The 12,499-nt window shown below is 37.6% G+C and overlaps 1 pseudogene; it reads right to left on the minus strand.

The window, feature by feature from the left end:
• Positions 1-1,276: 1,276 nt before the first annotated feature.
• LOC110207849 (U3 small nucleolar RNA-associated protein 14 homolog A-like) lies at positions 1,277-3,850 on the minus strand (annotated as a pseudogene).
• Positions 3,851-12,499: the final 8,649 nt, after the last annotated feature.

A 12,499-nucleotide genomic window follows, 5' to 3' on the forward strand; every position in this document is an offset into this window, starting at 1 on the left:
CTATTTAGAAACATTTCCCTATTTCCTCTTAATATTAGAAAGTCTATGAGGACACCATTTGAAGAAAAAGTGTAAAATGATGGTATTGATTAGAAAATAATCTAATGACATCTGCATGTCAATCAATGCTCTTATTTTATATCCAAAATTTTAAATCTGTTTTACATTATCTAAAACTTTTGAAATTATGCAATTTTAAATCCTTTTCCTACAACCTATCCCTTTACTTTTTATCTTACCATCTCTCAATATTTCCCTTCAGGCATTCTAAATTGTAACCAAATAAGACTACTGGCAGTTCCCTAACCCCACCATGATATTTCCCCCTTAATCTACATACCTACACTTACTTTTTTCATACCACTGAGAATTCTCTCCTGTAACACAGCTACTTTAAACTTTTGCAATCCTGACTACCCATCAAGTACCAGCTCTTGTACGTCTTTTGCTAGGAAGCCTTTCTCAATTTTCCCAGGCAGAAGAAATATTTTCCTTTTTGTTTCCATAGAATCTAATTTATACCTCTCCAATGCCATGTAACAGATTCTACTTTTTATTTTATTTTCTAGAATACTAGAGTATAAGGTCACTGAAGGCTTAGGCTATTTCTGTTTCTATTGTCTTTCTTGTTTGTTTTGTTTTTAGCTTTGTATCTTCTTTAAAATTTAGCACAATGCCTTGCACAGAGTATGCTCAATATATATTTACTAAACTGTATTTAATTCACATAAAATTTTCAATTCTTTCTAGCATTAATTGAGCACTTAAACCAAATCATACCAATACTGATACTCATAGGAGTTAGAAATTTTGATTTTATTATACATTCATTATATAGTAAACTTGTGATCTCATTATGCACTTCTTTTGATGATCATAAGCAAAAAGACCAGCATGAAAATAATTGGAACTGTAGCACCTATGACCTCTCTCTCTCCACAAATAACAACCTGAGGTTCAAAACAACTACTAATGAATCCCCACTAACGTGTTTACTTTTAATGTAGCCGATGAAAATAGTCAGAAGCAAATGACATAGTATAGTAAGAATATATTTTTTTTAATATGGAAGGTTGGCTTTATTTCCAGAAGGAGGCATCATCACCACCCGGGGCACTGTTTCCCAGCACCAAGTTCTCCTGGCCCTCAGGCAGTCAGAAGGTTTTTAAGGGGCTTTCTTTGGCCCTGTACTCCTATGGTGGGGCATGCTGTTTTCCTGTTCTCTGCAAGGTTGGGTGGCCCAAGTGGGAAGGAGAGAACTCAACATCCTTATCCCTTATGGTCTCAATGAAGTGGCCAGGAGCTTCTGGAAGGCCCTCTGTGTGTTCCATGTTGTGCCCACTGGGGTCTTGATGGTCTCTTCAAACTGATACTAGTGGGTAAATGCGAATGGAAGCACGTTCACCTGGTGGACTGCTGCCTGGACATTCCACTTCTTGCTAATGTCCACATTTGGCCAATTGTTTGTCTTTCTTTGGAATAGATTTGGGGGCTTTGATGAGAAACTGGCATCTCTTCCTGGCACTGATCACCAGGCCTGGACCACTCCACTGTCCCTAGCCTGGAAGGCTCAGTTCAATATCTTTTGGTTTGCTTGCTTTTTCAGCTTTGCACTTCTCTTTCTGGAAGTTGCTGATGACATCATCCCCAGTGGAGGGCTCTTTTATTATCTACTTTTGGGTAATCACTTTGTCACAGTCCTCTTCATCTACAATAGTGGGGACTAATAAAGAGGGGTTTGCCTTGTAGGTATTCACACTGATGATGGTGTGCCAGTCAATCAGGGGCTCCTTTTCCCATCTCAGGAGGACTCCTTTGCTTAGCCTGATTATGCTGCTGTATTTCCCCTCCAGGTCTAAGCTGTTTCTGTTCTTGGCTAACTTCTTCCCTGTCCAGAGTCTCTAGGTCCTCCATAGTCTGTACTCTCTCTGGCCTTTCATCTAATAAGGACTGCTCCTCTCTCTGGACTCTTGGCTCATTAGGGCTGAGCTCACATACTGTTCTCCACCTTGCCTCAACTTCTTGGCCTTCTGGTTTATTTGCTTAGAGAGGGTCTTCAGTTCAGCTAACTTCTCATCCTTCTTTGTCGTCCTGGGTGCTTTTGTTCTGTGTCCCTGCTTCTGTGACCCCTAGTCAACCTCTGACCCTTTCCAGAGTGACCACCTCCCTTAAACTTCCTGCAACAGAGTGCCCTCCTCTTCCCCTGGCTTTCTTTTTACCTCCTCAGGCTCAGACTCTTCACTGGCAACAGGCTTCTTCTGGATCACAATTCTTCTGCATCCAGGGGTTTTGTCTGTTAATGATCATCTGCACTTCATTCACAATGTTAGGGATAAGCCCACTGTCTTCTTTAGCATCTTCATCATGCTCACTGTCAGAGGGCACCTGAAGTTTCAGGATCAGCTCTGTTCTTGGTCAATTGTTTCTTCATTGTCTTATGGGCCTTCAGGTCATATTTGCTCATAATAACCTTTGACTTTGCCCATTTCCCACTATTCCAGTGCTTGAGGCATATTTGCTCCTCCATTCTGGCCTTTTCTTTTTTTTCCAGCTCTTCCAAGGCCGTGGTGGGATTGACCTTCTTCAACTCCCTTTTTTTAATTAATTTATTTTGATTTGTCAACAATCACTTCCATAAGCTTTTGAGTTTTAAATTTTTCCCCCCCTCTCTCCCAACCTCCCTCCCCAAGATAACATACAATCCAATAAAGGCTATAAATATATATTCCTATTAAACACATTTTCACATTAGTCATGTTGTAAGGAAGAACTAGAGCCAATCTAAGGAACCACAAGAAAGAGGAAACAAAACAGAAGAAAAAAAGGGCAAATAGCATGCTTCTATCAGCATTAAAACTCCATAATTCTTTCTTTGTATATGGGTAGCATTTTCCATCATGAGACTCTTGGAGATGTCTTAGATCCTTGCATTGCTGAAAAGGGCTAAGTCTATCAAAATTATTCATTGCACAATGTGTCTATTGTTGTGTACAATGTTCTCCTGGTTCTGCTCACTTCACTCAGCATCACTCCATAAAAGTCTTGGCCTTCTGCAACTCATCAAACTACTTGAGAACATCATTGGCTTTTGTTTTATTTAGCACTTTGTGAAACTTTTTTCTTTTGATTTTCTTCTCTCTTCAAGCCTTGGCCTCATAGTAGTACTGCAGGGCCCAAAATTTCTGGAGCTTGGCCTCCTCCAAGCTCATGGCTTTCAGGGAGGCCTTTTCCACTGATGTCAATAAAGGGTCGGTCAGAGGCTGCTTTTTCTTATGAAGGAAATTAAAAACTTCCTGTTCCAGGGGAGGTCTTGCCTTCCAGCCACTGAGCACCTCCTCAGTAGGGGCATCTAGTTCTCACTACTGCTCCATATGAAAGATTAGGTGTGCTGCTTTCTGGTTCTTCAAGACTACTGGGTCCTACTTGTCCAAGTCTTGGGAGATTTTATTGTAGGCGGTTTTCCCCTTGGATCCATTCATTCTTCTCTTTGCTAAGGGGTAACACCACAGTCTTATTTTTGACCTTCTTTGGCAGCTTCTTCACAGTGTCCAGTGAGGAGAAAGTCTTGATGGGTGCTAGCAGCTCTGTGGGCTCCAGTTTCTCCTCTGTCCCTTCAGTGCTGATTCTGAACTCTGATACCTGCAGACTGGCCTCTAACCACTCAGCCAATCTCTTCCTGTTCTTTCCACCAAGGCCACCAATGATCTTTAAGACCTTTCAATATTTTCTCTCCATCAATGTACTCCTCATCTTCACTGCCATTCAGTAGGTAGTCTTTAAATAAATCCACTACTTCATCTTCTTGATTTACTGCCAGAAGGCTGCTCTTTTCAGGGACCTTATTGTTCATGTTGGTAAGTAGCTGATATCCTCATGTGGGCCTGGAGTTGCAAGTCAGAGCTAAAGATTTTTAATAGAATATTTCCCCCTAATAAATATAGGTCACCCTCTTCCCAAAATCTGTGCCACGTGAATGGGTAGATGAAACACGTATGAGTGTCCCAGATATGGAGAATATAGGTAGATACAAATTACATTTCAGAAGCCCTTTCTGAAATGTCATTGCACATCTCTTCCTCTTCTTTATAGTTACTTTGTTTCACTAGACTTAGTCTGCTTCTCACTGGGAGTGGAGTCTTTGCTGGGCACATAAGTCCTTGATGGTGCCATTACATAATATTCAATGGTGCATTGCTCTGCTGGTTTGAGAGTTTATCACTAAGCAATGTTCTCAGCCATAATCTTCTAGATTTATCCTTTTAGGGCCAGCCAGAGCACTTCATCTAAATCTTCAAAGGAATAGTGACTAAGAAATTTCCCTGATAAGGATAAGCTGACAAGCCTTCTGGTTCTCATAGCTACCACACCCAGGGAACAAGAGTCAAATTGAGTGACCTGGACTAAAATTATGTCTTTTTATTTTGACTGCTAGATGGAGAACAGAGCCTTATTTATTAAAATAAAAAAAATCTATTGGTTTTAGAGTTGATGATGAGGAGAAGGATGATAGAAACAACTAGCATTTAAAGTTTTCAAAGCACTTTACATATTTTAACTTTTATAGTCATGCAAAAACCAGAACATAAGGTAGGCTAAGTTAACAGTCAGTGTATTCCTGTCTTCCAGCCCTAACTCCTATTTTATTAATACTGTTTTTGAGCAGCAAAATAGGAATGATTTGACAGTGTAGTTTGGGCATTGAAAAAAGTGCTGTACTACATAGATTATATACAAGTTTCTATTGTGGAGAATTATGAAGAAGAGAAACTCTTGAAAGAACATTATAAGATCTTCCAAATAAGTAAAATTAGGTCTTAGTCCTTTATGGCTTCAGTATAATGGAGAAGATGGTGAAATATATTTGAGAAGAACACATGGCTCAGGAGTGAGAATCAAGAGAGATCAAAGCTTTAGCTAGAAAGAATATTAATGACTAAAAAAATTGCAAGTACCATTTTTTCAAGAAGAGAGTAGGAATATGCTGAACATAGCAAGCACAAAAATAACTTAGCAATGACAATGACTACATTTTAACAAATGGGAAATGGTTGGTTACTGATATATAAGTTGTTTCCAAATCAGCTGTTTTGTAGACAACACAAAAGTTTCTACCTCTGAAAAAGAGCTGGAATGATTCAATCAACAATCATTTATTAAGCACCTAATGTGATCAAGGCACCATACTAGGCCCTAGGGATACAAATACAAAAGTGAAACTGTCCTTGCCATCAGGGAGTTTTCATTCTATCAGATGAAACAATGTGAACATATGGGGAAATATACAAAATAGGTACAAGTGATTTGGGGAATCAAGGAAGATTTCGTGCAGTCACTTGACTTGAATATTGAAAGAAGCTAAACAGAATCCTCACTGAAGGTACAAGAATTCCCAGAATGCAGAGCATCAGGTATTTTAGAGAGGAAGTATAAAAGTTTGTGAGTAAATGGCATAGATTGGTTCTTATAGAGTTTTACAAAGAAGGTAGAAGACAGGAGAGATACTGTGATCAAGAGGAACTAAAACATTTTCCGTCTTTAGAGGAAAAGACATAGAGTCTGGTGTCAGTAACCTCAATTTGACTTTTTCACCTATGCTTACATTCAGAAAGACTATGAGAAGTGTCATCTGCAGAAATACTATCATGGAGTATATTGCTACTGTAATGACCACTGATGCCAGTTTGGATGCCTATCTCTTTTAGAGTTTTTCTTCCTTCTTTATGATCTGAGCCAGGGGGGAAAGTGTTGATTATTTGGTATTCCTCTATGGTATCTAAAAAAGACCTCCTTGTGATCCCAGCAGTCACAAAATCACTAGCTGTTATATTTCTGCTGTTTTGCTGATCACTTCCTCTTTTCCTTGGAGTGTTCTGTTGCCTCTCTACTTTCTGTTCTAATTCATCCTCCCTGAGAAAGAAAACTAATTTATGATGCTTGCCTTGATTAAATGATTATTTGGGGAGAGCAGGAGGTGAGCAGCCAGAGCAGATCTGGAATTAAAACAAGTGATATATCCAGCTGTTAACTCAAAAGCCAGCCTTGGGCAGGGACAAGGCAGTCAAACAATGGACTTACCTTGAGAATTTCCTAACTCCATGGAGCTGAATTTAGCTGTTTTCTCAACCAGTTCAAGGTTATAAATAGAAAAAAAAATGAATATAGATCAGAGGGGGCTGATTTATAACACTAAATAATAAAAAATTTGTACAATTATGCATGGTTAAATCATATAAAAGAAAAAAAAGCCATTGAAGAAAGACTGTCATGTTTCATGATGTTAACCTATTAAAATATAGAAGGGGATAACTAAGTTGACTAGAATATTATACAAGTAAAATAGCCCTAGGCAAACATTCAAATTAGAAAATTGGTCTTAGTTGCCTCATACATCGCTGTTTGCTCATTGTTCCTTTATTTGCTACTGAACTCTCTCTTTGAATCTCTGTTGTTGTCTGTCTCTGTCTCTCTGTCTCTCTCTCTCTTACCAGCCTTTGTCAATAGTAAGAACCTCAAAGTAGACCACCAGATGTCAAGGTTTCTTTTTGCCTTTATGGTACCCTATCTAAATTCTGTCTTATTCCACTGGAGTGGAATAGATAATGGAATAGATAGCTAGATAGATATTGACATCTGAAAGTCATTAGAATAGAAATTAAACCAATGTAAGTTACTTTCATTGAGTTTGATGTAGTTCATTATTTTTTGAAGAGGACCAGTGATGTCATGGGATGATGTCTTGACTTGCACATGAATTGATTTAAATAATACAGAGTTACTGCACAAAATTCACTCACTCTCTCTTCCACAGTTATCAAAGTCCATTGGCAAGACAAAAGTCAGGATGACTGGCTATGGCCTGGGATCCAGTGGGTGACCTGGGCATCTTCAATGTCTGACCAAGCTCCAAAGAGCCTGCTTCAACTGCCTTTATGGTCATTGGGACAAGTTGTTTTCATCTACCAATTTACCACAGGAAGTTTTCATATGCTTGGAGTAGATATCCCCTTAAATCACTGAAGGGTTTGAGGCCTATTGGTTACCCTCAATCTGTTTTAGCCCATCTGCTGAGATAGTTTTACTCAGGTATGGTGACTGTTCATGCTAAAACTTCTCAGAGTCACAGGTGGGAATTGAGTGACAGGTGGACACCAAAGGTGGATTGAACAACCCTGGAAATGACTCAGCAAGCCTTCATACCAGAGCTGCTACTCCTCCTTAAACATCTCATGCAATCCAATCAATGGTATACAGAGAAATGTGAAGAGGATCTGGGACATAATTTGGGAGAATACTTATCATTTGAGGCATGATTTAGATGATGATCCAGCAAAAGAACTGACAAAGAACATTCAGGTGGATAGCAGGGCCAAGAGAGTAACAGGAAAAGAGATCAGTTACCTCCCACAATAAAGTTGACAATTCCCTATGCCAATTTTCCCTATTTCTTCAAGATCTGGTAGGTAACTCAAGTTTGTTTACATCATGTTTAATTAACACTACACACTGCTGGCTGATATAATCAATTTGCAGAAGATTCTTAGTAAAATAGTCAATGTTACCTATTTCTAGTGTAACTGCTTTCTACTCAGGTCCTTAAATATTTTTGCCTTGGAGACTATGTTCAGTACACTAATATCTAAAATGTGTAGAAGTTCATTAACAAAATCAGAGAAAAGAGAAGAAATGTACATAAAGTAGAGTAACGTTAGAAAATGAAAGGAGAATGAGCTTTTTTCAGGGAGGTACAAAGGAGTATGATATATGCAGAAACACAAAAGGCACACATTAAGATAAATATTTGGAGTAAAGAGAGAGTTGACCCTAGATAATAACAATCTGAATTATCAAGCCAAACCTTTAAAGTTTCTTCTCCCTACAAAGCAGTTCTGGCACTTAGAAAAATAAAGGTTGTTACACTTCAGCCCCCATAACAACAAGCCTGTTACTGATGGCAGGGGGTGAGTTGGCAGGTGTTGTAAAGATTTACTGAATCCTTGGTTCAAATCATACCATCCTCTCTGAGTAGATGATACATTAAAACATATATATATATATATATATATATATATGAATTACAGACAGTGCCATGTGTTGAATCCGAAAAATGGCATTATGGCAAATACCACACTTTTCACAGGCATTATGTTATTATTTAAAAGTGCATCTTGAGACCATCTTGTGCGTAATTGAGTTTCAGTAATCCCCAAATGGGTGTTAAAGATTCAATTGTACCCAAGAGTGAATTGGATTTAAGGTGAATTGGATTTAAGGTTTGATCTTTGAAAAAGAAAATGTGAAATATAACATCAGAAAAAATAATTCACCTAGAAAACAAATTGAGAAGAGATAACTTAAAAATTACCAGAAAGCCTTGGTTAAAAAAAATGTGGAGAAGGAATTAGACATCATATTTCAAAGAATCATCAAAGAAAATTTCCCCAGTATCTTACATCTAGGAGGTAAAAAAGAAATTGAAAGAATCATCCAATCACCTCCTGAAAGAGAGCCGAAATTGAAAACTTCCAGGAAGATTATAGTCAAATTGCAGAGTTCCCAGGTGAAGGAGAAAATATCGCAGGAAGTCAGAAAAAAAAATCAAATATCTTGGAGCCATAGTCAGGAATCACACAAGATTTAGCAGCTTCCACATTCAAGGAGCAAAACGTTTGGTAAGTGATGTACCAGAAGTCAAAGGAGCACACCTGAGAAGAACCTAACCACCAAAACTGAGTGTAATACTTTGGGAGAAAAGAGACATTTAATGAAATAAAAAAATTTCTGAGCTTCCCTGATGAAAGAAAAAAGAGCTGAATAGAAAATCTTATATTCAAGCAGAATACTCAAGAGAAGCATAAAGTGATAAACATGAAAGAGAAATCACATGGGACTCAATAAAGTTGAATTATTTACATTTATATATGGAAGATGGCAGATATAACTACTAAGAACTTTATCATGATTAATATAGCTAAAAGAATTTACGTAGAGGGCATAGATGTGAGTAAATTATGCTGGAATGATCTCCAAAAGGGATGCACTGGGAAAAAGGGGAAGAAAGAGGTAAAATTTGACATAAAAGCAGCACACAAGAAAATGTTTTTTACAGTAGAGGGGAATATTGGGGGATTAGCAATGCTTGAACTTCACTATCAGTGGAATTGTTTCAAAGAGACACGAACATATATGTTCATTCAGTTGCATATAGAAATCTAAATTTAATAGGAAAATAGGAAGGAAAGGGAATAAGAAAAAAAGGGTGGGAGATGATAAAATGGAGAGCAGATTATGAGAAACACTGGTTAGAAGCAAAATAGACTTAATTAGGTAAAAGGTTAAAAAAAAGGCAGGAAAGAGACAAAAAAAATGAGAAGGAAAACAGTTATGATGAGTTCACCTAGAAAATGAATCAGATAACAGAATGAATTAGAAATCAGAAACCAAACAATATGTTGTTTACAAGAGACACACTTTAAACAGAAAGATACATGAAGAGTAAAAATAATGGACTGGAGTAAAATCTAATATGCATTAGCTGAAATAAAAAAGCAAGGGCAGTAATCATGATTTCAGACAAAGTAAAAGCAAAAATAGACCTAAATGAAATTATTTTCTTTCCTGTTTATCTTTTAATATTTCTTTTGAGTCTTGAATTAGATTGAAATTTCTGTTATGCTTTTTTTTTCCAATCAGAATGATTGAAAGTCCCCTATTTCATTGAATTCCATCTTTTCCCTCAAAGATCATTCTCAATTTTGCTGGGTAATTTATACTTGGTTGCAATTCAAGCTCCTTTGCCTTATGAAGTATCATATTCCAAGCCCCTGAGCCTTTAATGTAGAAGCTGCTAAATCTTGTGTTATCCTGACTATTGCTCCACCATACTCAAATTGTTTCTTTCTGGCTGCTTGCAATATTTTCTCCTTGACCTGGAAACTCTGGAATTTGGCTACAATGTTCCTGGCAGTTTTCATTTTGGAATCTCTTTTGTTTTACTGATTCTTGATTTCTCTTTGAGCTATTAGCTTCCACTTGCCCAATTCTAATTTTTAAGGCATTCTCTTCAATGAATTTTTGTACTTCCTTTTCCATTCGGCCAATTCTACTTTTAAGGTATTGTTTTCTTCTGTCAATTTTTTTTCAAGTTGTTGGTTCTCACTTGACACCTCTCGTTCCTTTTCCCTATTTTTCTTCAACCTCTCTTATTTGACTTTTAAATTCTTTCTTGAGCTCTTCCAAGAAGGCTTTTTTTCAGCTTGAGACCCATTCATATTCCCCTTTGAGGTTTCAGATGTGGGTATATCGATTATGTTGTCCTCTTCTGAGTTTCTGTTTTAATATTCCCTGTTGCCATAGTAGCTTTCTATGGTCAATGTTAATTTTTATTCTTGCCCATCTTATTTACCTATTTTCTGGCTTTTAAAGTTGAGCTCTTTTGCTGGAGCACAGGGGACACTGTCCTAAACTTCTTGTGTTGGGGGCCAGGGATCCATTCACTGGCTTTGTATGTTGGGCCTCAGGTGCTGGCAGCTAGATACTGTAGGGGTCAGACAGCTTACCTGGTGCTGAGGTGTGGTCTTAGTGGTGGTGTCTTGCATGTGCTAAGGCCAGGTGATAGTTTTCTGTGTTTCCCTGGGGCTGCATTGAAGTACCTGCAAGTCTGGCAGGCAACTCCTTTTGGGTTCTACTGAAGCACATGGAAGTCTGAACACTCGAGAACACCTGTCCATTCAGGGCTACACTGAAGAATGTGGTGGTTTTCTGAGCTGGAGTCTGCCAGTTCCCTGGCTATGCTAAGGCACATAGGGGTCTGGGTATTGGTGTTTGGATGATTCTTTCAATTTCTCTCTTACTTCCTAGATCTAAGATATTGGGGAAGATTTCCTGTGTCTACCACACTGGGGCTCAGGATCTTCCTTTGGTTTCCTGAGGTGGGGCTTGCGGCTGACTTACTGAGGCACTTCATGTCCTGGAATATGCTCCTTTTTTACCTGAGTGTGACTGATCTTTCTTGCCAACTCTCCAAGTTTCCTGGGGTAAAAGATTGCTCCACCCCATTTTTAAGTTGACTCCACTGTTCTAGGAATTCTTCTTGGGCTATTTTATGGTTGTTTAAAGGTGAATATGGGAGAGTGACAGCAATTTACTGCATACTCCACCTTCTTGGCTTCCAGAAGTCCATCAGTTCTCTTTCTGGAGGTCAGTAGCATTTTTTCATTATGAGTCCTTTGGAATTGTTTTGGATCATTGTATTGATCAGAGTTGCCAATTCTTTCACAGTCTATTACCATTATAAAATTGCTGTTGCTACACAATAAGCTACCAGATCTGAAGTCACTTTGCATCAGTTCATATAAGTCTTCCTAGTTTTTTTCTGAAATCGAAGCTCAATAGTGCTACATCAAAAGCATATGCCAGGAGTAGCTAGCTGGTGCAGTGGATAGAGTACCAGCCCTGAAGTCAGGAAGACCTGAGTTCAAATCCAGCCTCAGACCAAACACTTGACAAGTACTAGCTGTGTGACTTTGGGCAAGAAACTTAACCCTGATTGCCTCACTAAAAAAAAAAAAGTACATGCCACATCTTCTTTGCCATACCCCAATTGATGAGCATCCTCTTGATTTACAATTCTTTTCATCACAAAAGGAGCTGCTAAAAATATTGTTGTACATATAAGTCCTTTCCCTTTTTTGAAAAAATAATATTTTGGGTATACAAACCTAATAGTGGTCTTGCTGCATCAAAGGGTATGCAAAGTTTTATAGCATAGCCATTTTGGCATAGTTCCTAATTGTTTCCTATAATGTTTTGAGTGGTTCACTTCACCTACAGTTCATTAGCATATCAATTTTCCCTCATCACCTCCAAGATTTTTCATTTCTGATAAGTGTGAAGTGCTACTTCAGAGAGATTTTAATTTATCTAATCAATTTATAATTTAGAATATATACATACAGATAGATATGTAGATATTACTATAAATATATAGACTATATGACTACAGATAACTTTAGTTTCTTTTGCTAAAATACTCACTGTTCATAGACTTTGACCATTTCTCAATTGGGGAATGTATTTTTTTTAAATAAATTTGACTAATTCTATATTCAGTATTTATTTAAGAAATGAGAACTTTGTCAGAGCAATGTGTTATGATTTTTTTTATGTTACTGCATTGTCCATGGTACTTCTTAGCAAAATGCATTTTTCAGGGATTTCTCTTTTAATTAGGTCTATTTTTGCCTTTGTTTTGTCTGAAATCATTGTTCCCTTGGTTTTTTACTTCAGCTAAAACATATTGGACTGTACTCCAATCCTTTACTTTTACTCTTCATGTGTCTTTCTGTTTCAAATATGTCTCTTGCAAATGACATATTGTTGGATTCAGGTTTCTAATCTATTCTGCTATCTGGTTCCATCTTATGAGTGAGTTCATCCCATTCATGTTCATAGTTATGAATACTACATGTATATTTCTCTCCATCCCATTTTCTTCTGTTTC

This window comes from Phascolarctos cinereus, unplaced genomic scaffold (assembly GCF_003287225.1).
Source record: "Phascolarctos cinereus isolate Bilbo 61053 unplaced genomic scaffold, phaCin_HiC Scaffold_4;HRSCAF=312, whole genome shotgun sequence".
Classification (NCBI taxonomy): Eukaryota; Metazoa; Chordata; class Mammalia; order Diprotodontia; family Phascolarctidae; genus Phascolarctos; species Phascolarctos cinereus.